Raw genomic sequence first — 12,209 nt, 5'->3', positions numbered from 1 at the left:
CCACTTGAGCCACACCTCCAGTCCATTTTGCTCTGGTTATATTGGAGATGGAGTCTCAAGAACTATTTGCCCTATCTGGCCTCAAACTATGATCCTCCTGATCTCACCCTCCCAAGTAATTAGGATTACAGGTATGCACCACTGGTGCCAACTCCCATCCTTTGTTGATTGAGGGCTGCTCAACATTAGCTCCTGGCCTTTGGGTATGCCCCGTGCTCTAGCTTAGCCCAAGAATGCCCTTCAGGTGGCTGCTGAAGAAAGTCAATGTTGAGTGAAAGACATGGTGAGAACTAAGGAGTGGGGGGATGGGAGCTCCTAGAGCATCTGCAGTATTCAGTGCCTAGAAAATAATGTGCAATTGATAAATGTCAGCTTAATAACATCAGTGAATGGGTAAAGTTTGCAGGCTTTCTGTTTTGTTTTAGACAATGGTGTGTTTCAGGGACTTCCTACAGAGCAGGTGTGTGGGTTTTTTTTTTTTTTTTGTGTGGCACTGGGGTTTGAACTCAGGCCTTTGCACTTGCAAAGCAGGAGCTCAGCCACTTGAACCAGCCTCCCAAGTAGCTAGGATTACAGGCTTGAGCCAGTGGTACCCAGCCTGATTTTTTTTTAAAGAACTACAATAATTAAAATTACAATGTAGTTTGCCGTGACATACTTCCACTTTCCTCACATAATCGTCTTACTGATTTTGTCCATACCATCCCAGGATTGAGGGGAAAAATGGCAGGTAACTGGGCAGATTGCAGCACCTGAGGGGACTATGAGTATGTAAGGAAGAAGCTTGGAACTGTTCTACTTAGCCCTAAGCTGTAAGGTCTTGAGGCTTTTTACTTAAATGTATTGGGTACACATAACTGTAAATGCCATGATAAATCTTAAGAATTATTAAAGATCAGATTGGCACAAATTAAAAGTCTGACAGCATCCGGCATTGGCAATAAAGACCCACACTGCTCCTGAAACGTACTTTGGTTCACCCATTTTGCAAGTCAATTTGAAATATCTAGAAAAACCAGAGGTTCTTGCATCCCTGTTAACTTCATCACCTGACTGTGCCCCAGAGTTATGATTCTCAGAGTGGTCTTTGGATCAACAAGAAAAGCAGCATGGGGGAACTTGTTAGAAGTGCAAGTTCTTGGGCCCCACCTTAGACACAAACTTTGGATGTGGGGTTCAGATAGTTGTTTCAATAAAATCTCCAGATGATTCTGACATATGCTACAGTTTGAGAACAGTTTCCCCAGAGAACTCTCACATAAGTCAAAGTAAAAAGAGGCCCATGTGAGAAAAATAACTTGGGAAAATAATGGAGTATGATACTATAAATAAAGCTAAAGTCATGCAGAACAATTCTATATGTTGTTAAGAAGTATATCCATTTGTAATAAAAGGGTAAAGACATTCCTGAGAGTGACAAACATCTAATTCAGGTTGATAGCAACCCTCAATGGGTTCTCCTCATGGTGACCCAGTCCCAGTGCCTCTTCTGTTCACCTCTGTTCTCCATCCTCGTTCATTCTCCTGGTGATGTCATCTAACCTCGTAATTTCAAATCACCTTTCTACACTGCTGAATGCAGAGGATGGAATTGATAAGATTTGTTCTCTTTGTTCATGTGACCACCATCTCCTACCTGGATTATGATATTCACTGCTTTGTCTTCATCCCCCCTTCAGTCTATGCTAAATAGAATGTTTTTAAATATTTATTTTATTTTGAATTAGCATACATTGATAGTTTGAGGGAGTTTCATTGTGATAATTACATATATGCATACAGTGTACTTTGGACAAGTGCACCCCCTCCATTATATTTCCATTCCTCCTCCCTGCTTTTTCAAACAGTGTTTAGTGGGTTTCATTATGCTGTCTTATACACACACACACACACACACACACACACACAGAGTGTACTTTGATCCTCTTCACCTTTCAGAATCCTTTCCTTTTTCCCTCCTCCACCCTGTTGCTCTTTTATGTTACCTTACATAATAATAATATTCCGTTCATCATCGTCGTCATTGTCATCATCATCATTTTAGGTATAGGGTCCACAAAGGAGTGAGAACATGCAATATTTAGCTTTTTGAACTTGGCTAATCTCACTCAACATGATGATGTCCATTTCTATCTATTTTCTCACAAATGACATAATGTCACTTCTATTCTAAATATAATATTGCAGCCATTTTAAGATGCTTTTTCATTATATCATTGTCACTCCTTTGTTCAAAGCTTTTTATTAGTAACTCACCTTACTCAGCATAAGAGCCAGATTGCTTACAATGGCCTGGAGGCCTGCCACCTCTTTGTCTTTACCTTCTATGGCTCTCCCATCCCTCTCTCTTTTCCAGCCACACTGGTTTCCTTCCTGTTCCTATTGCATGGCCCCTTGGGGCATTCATACTTGGAGTTCTCTTTGTCTTGGAAATCTCCCCAAGTGATGTGCATAGATCATACTCCCACCACCTCCAAGTCTTTACTCAAAAATCACTTTCTCGGTGAGGTATCCTGCGGTTATCAGCCAGTCTGCCCTGGGTCTTCCAAGATGGACCTCTTCTCCAAGGACTCCCTGGCCAGAGAGTGCAGTTGGAGAGCTGTGGCTGCTCACTACGAGTCCCTATTGTGTGGCCACTATTGGAAGTCAAAGTCACTGCAGGACTGGTCTGTGAGAGCAATGAACAGAAGGAAAACAAGCAGATGGTGCTAATTTTTTATTTCTATATTAATTAATATAACCGAATAAGTTGTTAAATATTTTGAATGTCACTCCTCACTGTATAAATATTCATTATCACAAAAATACTCTTGCTTTCTTAAGAAGGTCCTAAGCTCTAAGTTGAGAACCAAACAGCATATGTTACTTGAGAACTTATGTTATTTGAGATATTAATTATAACTAAAATTTATGCTAATTATTTAAATATATTAGAGTTACATTTAGAACATTCTATTGGGCAATAGAATGTTGCTTAGATTGTTCATTTTAAAAGAAAATTTATTATGTGATGTTTGGTACATGCAAAACATATATGCAACATACTGGCTCGTATAAAGTATATAAGAAAACAGAAAATCACTGTGTGTGTATGATGAAGAACCAGAACATTTCCAGAATCTTTACAGCTGTCTGTCTCCTCTCCCTCACCATGGACATAACTACTATGCTGGTTTTTGTGATTATCTTTTTTTGTGTGCGTGGTACTGGGGTTAGAACTCAGGGCTTCATGCTTGCTAGGCAGGCACTGTACCAGTTGAGCCACTTCAGCAGCCTGTGTTTATCTTTTTTAAAATAACATTTTAACCATTTATGTAAGTACCCTTGAATCATACCTTGTTTACTTTTACCTTTTAGCACCGTAATAAAACATACTGCCTCCAATCTTAAGCAACTGCATTTTCTCAATCAACATCATTTTTAAGATTTGTACATATTGCATGTGGCAGTAGGTTGTTTTTTTTCAGTTCACTGCTGTATAGCATTCCACTGTCTGATTTTACCACTGGAGTATTTATTTGTTCTGATGTTGACAGACCTATCTATCCTCCACCTTTCCAGGTATTCTTATGAACAGTGATGCAGCGAATGTTCTGTGCATGTCTCCTGAAACCAGTTAGGGCTTTACACTTCAGAGTGGAATTCCTGGCTAGTAGGGTAGGCAAAAATTCAACTTTACCAGATAATACCAAATGTTTTTCAAAGTGGGCTTTGCAAGCTACAGAAGTATTTCTGTTCTTCATTTTCATCAGCTTTTGGCATTGGTTGACTTAATGGCCGCCAGTCTAGTGAGTGGAATAGGTCAGTTCTTACGCAGAAAAGGCAATAAGATAGTCCCTTTACCAGCGTTGCCACACTTTCAAATGTCACTGAAGGCTTACTGTTCCTTTGGGGATGAAAGTGTGTCTAATACTAGGTCCGCCTCCAGGATTCCCCCCTGCTCTGCTTTTTCTTGCCTGAGAAGAGCTGATCCTATCAGAGTTTACTAAGGAAGAAGTCATTTCAGGATAACTCAGTGGATTCTAGAAGGCTCATGGGCAGAGAGATTTTAAAATGAACAGTCTGAAGCAGTATTTTAATTAAGACATTCAAGCTGCTTCTATTTTCCTAATGACCAGTGCTTGCTCTCATTGTAAATTACATCGCCAGGCAAGATGACAAGGGCTCCTTTGGGTGACTTTTTCCCCCTCTTTCCTTTCTGATTTTCTGGATCACAAATTAAGACAGGTGGAATTTCTTCTTACACATTTCTCCACTGAGTTTCCTGGGACTTCCCCCGCCCCCAAACTGCTTTTTTTTTGCTTCACTGAAGAAGTGAAAAATTGAGGTGATTTTCAAAAATGAACATCTTTATTGAGTAGGGGCTAATTCTGACAGCATGTGGCCATCTGTTTAATTGGGTTCCACATCTACCATGTAACTATACTTAGTAACGTGATTTATGAGAATTTCATTCACTTCCCATTATCACTTTCTGATTTATGCCACATCAGTCTGCTTCTACATGCAGTAGAGACTTGGGTTGGAAACAGAAAAAATTATAGGGTTCCTTTTTTTTTTTTTTCCAAATCCATGCCTTTGTGTGGAACCCTATGGCTATGGCCCCCTTTCAATGCTCAGTTTGTCTAGGGTGGTGAAATCTTCTTATTTTTCTAAATTTATCAATCTAGTAGCCACATTTTCAGACACAGCATAGTGTGAAGTCTGTGATTTAAATGTGTTGTATGTGGAGTTATACTCAGCAGCTGTCACAGAACTTAATTGTATTCAAATTAGTAAGACAGTTGAAGAAGGAAACAAGGAGCTGAATTGGTGAGTGTCTAAGCCTTTGCTTCCCTAGCCCTGTGATGACTGCAAAACTGGTCTTTATGCTTTGTAAAGGGGCAAAGTAAGAAGCCCAGTGGAAGGCCTAGAGTGCCATGGATGGGATTGTATGGCCCTAGTGGAGATATTTTTCCCTTCTGGCCCTGACTGTTCTATCTGCTACATGTTGAGGTTACCTCTCCCATAGAGGATTTAACAGGATAAATTTGCCAAGGTCAGGCCTTGGCCTCTCTGTCTCTGTCTTTCTCTCTCTCTCTCTCTCTCTCTCTCTCTCTCTCTCTCTCTCTCTTAGGGTTTGAACTCTGGGCTTCACACTTGCCTAAAAGACATTCTACCACTTGAGTCATTCGGGACTTGCATTTCTAAAATTAGCATGTCAGGCTGTCCCAGGACAGCCAGTGTAGTGCAGGAGAAATAGCTAAATAGGAAGATTTGGCCAGGTCTGTGGAGGGGAAATTTTGAATGTTTGCTCTCAGAAGATTTTATAAATGAACACAACATTTTTCTCTACTTAAAAAGGTATTTAAGTATTTGTTGCTATCTCCCATTTCCTACACACTCCACTCTTGAGTAGAGGCTCATTATGCACAGCAAGAGACATGTATGAGAATGTTCATAGCAGCTTTCTTTATCCGTAACAGTATAAACCTGGAAGACCCTAATGTTCACCACCAGAGGAAAAGGAAAACAGAGTGTGCTCTAGTCACATAATTGAATATTACAAAGGAGCGAAGAGGAAACTGTTTCACACTACAACATGTATGAATGCCATTGACTTAATTCTGAATGAAAGAAGCCAGCAACAAGACTAAATCCTCTTCTTTTCCATGCAAATAAAATTCAAGAGCAGGCCAACAAACTTTTGTGATGAAAGTTAAAATAATGGCTGCCTTAACAGTGGGTATTGACTGGGAGGGGTGTAAAAAATGCTCTCTGACTTGATCTAGAGGTCATCATATAGGTGATATATGTTAAGATTTGCATCTTGAGCTGGGATGCAGCTCAGTGGCAGAGCACTTGCCTAGCATGTGTGAGGCCCTGGATTCTATCCCCAGCACTGCAGAAAAAGGAAAAAAGATTTCTGCCTTTACTGTATGTAAGAAATACCTCAAAATACATAACTACACCCCATCCTATTTCCCCCATAAAAATGTTTGAGACAGCATATTGTATTCGGAGACATTTTGAGCTTGTAATAGGCTGCTTCGGGCCAAGTCTTTAGAGTTGTAGATAAGAGATTGGCAAACTTTTTTTCCCTGCAAATTGGCAGACAGTAAATATTTTCAGCTTTGCTAGCCAGTTGCAACTTCCTGATCGTGCCATTGTTGCCACAGATAATTCATAAATGAACAAGCATGGCTATGGTCCAGTAAAAGTTTATTTACAAACAGGCAGCAGGCCGGACTGGCCCATGGGAAGTAGTTTGCTAATCTCTGAAGTAGAGCCTTCAGAAGGGGATGGGCTCCTGGGAGCTGTTGACAAATGTTCTGACTTGGCTTCCATGGTTATTTGAATCAAGTCAGGTAGCAGTAGCAGTAAGAAGACGAGCAACTCATATTTGACTTTCATTACTAGTAACATGGATTGGAATAAAATTTGTTCCATGTATTTGATATCACTGTATATTTGCAAAAATGCTTCGTTTCAGTATTTAGTTTTTATCTTCATACATCTCAAATCATATTAAAGAATTATTTTAAGCAAATAAAATCTTGGCTTGAAAACAAGCATAGCCTAAGGGCTAAACACAATGATTTTATTATCTTTCCTGTTATACACAAGGGATTTGGTTGTTCCAGTTTAATCACAGATATTGCGCTAAAGAAGATAAGCCCTTGTCCAGAGGCTGGGCTTATGCTGGCATCAAACTATAGAATTAATCCTGAAATCAAACATAGATTTGTTTTGCTGTTAAGGAAATAACTGTTTCAAACTGGGGGAGTTTCTCATACATTGTTGGCTCTGCCAGAAACCATAAAGTGGAAGCCAAGTTAACAAACACTCACCTGTGGCTTCTGCTGGAATTTAATGAAATTAAATCATTGAATCCACTTAATACTTCATTTGGAGACATCTGAGATTTGGGAATAGTCTTCGTAATTTTGGAGCTAGGTAGAAACTTATGTGGATACCTAATTCAAAATTTTTTCTTTATTTAAAAGATGTTATAATGTTGGGCACTGTGGCTCAAGCCTGTAATCCTAGCTACTTGGGAGGTAGAGATCCGGAGGATCAGGATTCAGGGTCAGTCTGGACAAAAAATTCATGAGAACCCATCACAACCAATAAAAACTGGGCAGGGTGGTACATGCCTCTCATCTCAGCTATAGGAAGCTTATGTCAGAAGATTGTGGTCTAGGCCGGCCCCAGCACAAACGTGAGATCTTATCTCAAAAATAACCAAAGCAAGAAGGGCTAGACTCATGGTTCAAGTGGTAGTGTGCGCTAGCAAGCACAAGGGCCTAAGTTTAACCCCCAGTACTGCCACACACACAAAAAAAGATGTGCTGAGAGTCAGAGCAGTTCCTAGTAATTTTTCTCACTTATTCACTTAATATTTGAAGAGTTTCCAACGATTCTCACTTCCTGCTATCCATACCACTGTATAGTCCTTTCCTATATCAAATTAAGGCCTACTTCTATATTTAATAGGTTTCTGTGGAAATGACAGAATATGACTTCTGAGGCTAGGTGGGAAAAGACATTGTGGCTTCTGCCTTGCTCACTTGCATTTATCACTCTGGGAGAAGCCAACCACCATGTCATGAGGGCACTCAATCAGCTTGTGGAGTGTCCACATGTGAGTCAACTTCCAGCACCATGCAAGTATGTCATCATGGAAGCAGATCCTTCAGTTCAACTAAGCCTTCAGATATCTGTGACTGAGGCCAGCATTGTGACTGGTAATTCTAGGGTTTGAACTCAGGGCTTCACACTTGCTAGGCAGGTGCTCTTACCACTGGAACCGTTCCACCAGTCCTTTTTTTGTGTTGGGCATTTTTGAGATAGGGTCTCACAATCTATTTGTCCAGGCTGGCTTGGAACTGCAATCCTCCTGATCTCTGCCTCCTGAGTAGCTAGGATTATAGGTGAGAGCCACCAGTGCCCGGCTAGCATTTGCTTTTGAAGAGCTGGGAAAGAGACTTGTTACCCGGTCATTTAGAGGACTCATAGTGAGTGTGCAATGTATTCTGGGAGCCACTGCAGAGGGGTAGTTGAATCTGAGTCAAAAAAAAAAAAAGATTCCCAGTGGAAGTGATGTCTGAGTTGGCTTTTGAAGGGGAAAGAAGTTCTCTAGGTAGAGAAGGGAGGTTAGGACATGCAAGAAGGATTGGCTGATGTAAAGGCAACAGATTGAGTAGAACATTGCACAGGAATGGACCGTGTGACAAGATGGTCACAAATGCTGAGGCACAGGCTGCATAGGTACTTTAGGGAGCAGAGGGAGTAATGATGGGAGATGATTATGTGGAAGAAATAGATAAAGGCCTGTAGATGGTGTCAAGGAACAGGCCATCAGGAGTGCATATAGTTTTCTTTGGGAAGCAAAACCTTCAGTTTCAGTTCATTAGTCTTATTCTTAGACATAATAGCTTAAAGAAGGGACATATTGGGGCCACTTAGGCCAGTTAGGAGTTTTGCAAATGGCTCAGAAGGATGGGGAGGGCCTAAACTTAGACAATGACAGTGGTGAGGGCGAGTAGGGAACAGATAAATTAAATCCCAAGAGAGCATTCCAAAATAACTGTGTATGTTAGTGATAAAAACAGATAATAACTTTAACTTTTTATATCCCTAGTATGAAAGAGTCTCATCAAATGAATATTGTAATTGTTCCATTCAGCTAATCTTTGCCAGAAAACTGTTAACATGCCAACTACTTTAATGCTCGTTATGGTGAATCTTCATAATAGTTCCATAAAGCTTGGTATTATAGGCCCATTTTACAGAAGAGGAAACAGAAGGTCAGGGAGGTGATGAGCTTGGCAAAGACTGCAAAAGTAGTAAATTGTACAGATGGGATTATAACCTAACTTGTCAATTGCATGCTCTTAATCTTTATACTATACTTCTCAATGCTGGGTAAGAGATGTGAAAATTACCTGAGATAATACATGTGAGTACATTCTGAGCAGATTAACAGCATGATGTAAGCATGTTAGAGCACCATTATGTCACACCCTCACCCATTTCCCTAGTGTGGGGTTTGTTTCTGTTTTGATATGGATAGAGGATATAAGAATGGGGACAGCCAGAAGGTAGGTAATGGTCAGAAGGTCGGGTGGTGCCCAGGTCCTGCTGATTCTGTGGCATTGAACAGTTCATCATTGCCCCATCTAAGCAAGCTGCTTTCTGCATGACTTTTGGCTAAGCCTGTGATCTCCTTGGATCTTTAGGGTGGGGAGGAATGGAGGGTAGATTATTTGAGAGATGTCATAAGCTACCTTATAAAGATATTGAGGCTGGGCACTGGTGACTCGCCTGCAATCCTAGCTATTCAGGAGGTGGAGATCAGGGGTGTTGCAGTTTGAAGCCAGTCTGGGAAGAAACTTAGATCCCATATCAACAAATAAGTCAAGCCTGGTGGTGTGCACCTGTCATCCCATCTACTCAGGGAGTGTAAATAGGATCACAGTCCATGCTGGCCCTGGCATAAATGCAAGACCCTATTCCAAAAATAACAGAAGTGAAAAAGGGCTGGGGATGTTGTTCAAGTGGTAGAGCACCTGCCTAGCAAGTATGGGGATCTAAGTTCAAACTGCAGCACCATCAAAAAAAAGTTACAAGGAATTTTGAGGGTTTACTTCATACCACTTACAATGAGATCTAGAAAGTTTGTTAATTAAGAGTGCTGAAGTTAAGTCATAAACAAACTGTGAATAGTTTGCAAAATTGATGGATGCTGCACTTAGCAAAATCGGGGGGCACCTGCTGCATGTATTTTAAGATGTTCTTTTCCTGGTCCAGTTGAGGGGACTGGAGATTCTGAAATAGCCCTCCTCCCACGACTTGATCCCAGTCTGTGAGGCCTAACCAAGGAGGCAGCTAAGAACAGTGTTCTGGGTACTGTCACATGAAAACAAAGATGCTCTTAACTATGAAGCCCTGCAGTTTCATGGGATTCTCATTACCATAGTGAGTCCCAGGACCAAAGCTTACAGGAACCCAATTTGCTGCTCATGGGGCATTTGGGAAAGCTGTTTCAGAAGTGGCAGACTGGGCAGATCAACTGCAAGGCTGGTTGTAGAAAGCATGGAATGATTATCAGGGTCAGTCTGATTGAAGAGACAAGGTGTGAGTGGGGCACTCGCTGGGAACTACCTGGATGTGAGCCAGAGTGAAGTGAGCATAAAGAGACTGGAAAACAGCCATGGTAACTGAGACGGGAAGTCAGGGAACAATTGCACTAATTTATCTTATGCTCTCTACCTCATTTGGCCCCCTTTAAAATAATTAATTGTTTTTTACCCTTATTACAAAAGTAGACCATATGTATTGTAAAAAAAAATCTAGAAAAATTTAGACAAGGTAAAAAATTCAAAAAGCAAATATTTAAAAGTAGCCATAATTTTGTTGAATACTGCTCACACTTCCATTTACTACAAATATTTTAAAGTTTCAATTGAATGTGAGCTCACACAACAGTACTGCTTTTCTTCCCACTGAACATGTAACATGTATATTTTTCCCATGTATTACAAACTCATCTAAGTCATCATATATGTATTCCACCAAATAAACTACCTTAATTTCTTAAATTTATTTCTACTGGACATTTAGGGTATTTTGCTATTATAAAAAAGGAAACAAAAAAAAATCACCTCTATGGTGATACATTTTGTGACTAAGTTTTTGTCCAAATCTTAGATTATTTCTTTAGGGTAAATCCCTAGAAGCAGAAGAGTTGCTGCATTAAATGGTATGCCTCATTTAAGAATTTAAAAATGCATCATCCCTGACTTCTCTTAAAAAATGGTATTGATTTATAGCTCCACTAACAAAAGATACATATATTAACAATGTGTATCTTAAAGATGCTGTTGTGTGAGGTGAATAAGAAGATGGGTTTTTTCATCTAATTGACATGGATAAAGTAATTTTCACATTTTTCATTCTTGAGATCATTATCTCATACTCAGATATGGCTCACATAAGCATTTGTTAATCACCTAGTATGTTCCCAGGACTGAGCTGAACATTACTGCTGATAGTGCCATTTTTGGACATCTAGGCCATCAGTTGCATATATACTTAGTAGTGGGAGGAAATTAGTGTTTTCTCTGCCCACTATTGAACTATAGCAATGGTTCTAAGTGTGGTCCCTGGATCAGCAGTATCAATACGACTTGTGATAAATGGGCATGTTCTGCCCCCATCTACTGAATTAGAAACTCTGAGGGTTGGGCACAGCAATTTATGTTTTAACAAGGTTTTAACCACCAAACCTCTCTGTAAGATGCCAACATTTGGGAACCGCTGAGCTGCAGCAAATGCTGCAAAGGGATCAAACTTAGTTGGGTAAGGTAGGGTGACTCATTTTGCCTGTTTTGCCTGGGACCATCCCAGTTTTAGCACTGAAAATCTTGCATCCCAGGAATCTCTTTATTCCTCGGCAAACAAGAATAGTTGGTCATTCTGGTAAAGGGGAGGATTCTCTTTGTTGTAGCCTAAATGTAATTATGGCAGAAAAAGAAAAGAAGGACCAGCAAAGAAGGCTTCAAGATGGAGGGCAGATATCAGAAGCTGTTTTCTGCTTGTCTGCTCTAGGCTGATAGATGTGGTGGCAGGAAGTTACCTGCAGGAAGCCAACAGATGGCTAAGGCATCTTGCTGAATCCCTTGACAGGAGTCACAGCTGTTAGAACTCAATACTTTCTGGAAAGGGAAAGGTTGGCATTCACCAAACTACTGCAAGATGCCAACTTGAAAAAAAGCCACTATTAATCTTTGCAGTGGTGGCAATGAAATCCTTTTATAACAAAAAACATAACCAAAAGTGCTTTGTAATTGTGGCAATTTTCATGTCCCAACTGATGGCCCCCTAGATTCTAGAAGAATGCCATCTAGCTTATCTGCTTACAAGAACTAATCCTGGATAAGATGTAATGCTCATTCTCTCTTAGGGACCATTCATCCCAGGTTTTTCCAGGCAGTTGCATTAAAACTGTTTTTGTCCTTTAATACAGTCATAACTTACAGGCCATATAAAGTTTAATTTTTGAGAGGACAGTCTGAAAAAATTCAAGAGAACGAATTGTATTTTACATGAATGGTGTTGAGAGGGGAAGAGAGCAGAATAGACAGGAGGGCTGAGCTATGGATCTGCTAACTTAAAGATAAGCAGCTCCTTACTGGTTGCATATAAATCATGTGCAGAGATTTTAA

At 40.2% G+C, this 12,209-nt stretch overlaps 1 protein-coding gene across 1 annotated transcript in view; it reads left to right on the top strand.

Annotated features, from left to right (window-relative positions):
* The window catches only part of Phex (phosphate regulating endopeptidase X-linked), a 187,111-nt gene that overhangs the window by 132,544 nt on the left and 42,358 nt on the right, over positions 1-12,209 (top strand). The window lies entirely within an intron of this gene.

This window comes from Castor canadensis, chromosome X (assembly GCF_047511655.1).
Source record: "Castor canadensis chromosome X, mCasCan1.hap1v2, whole genome shotgun sequence".
Lineage (NCBI taxonomy): Eukaryota > Metazoa > Chordata > Mammalia > Rodentia > Castoridae > Castor > Castor canadensis.
This window is presented reverse-complemented; position numbering and strand designations above follow the sequence as displayed.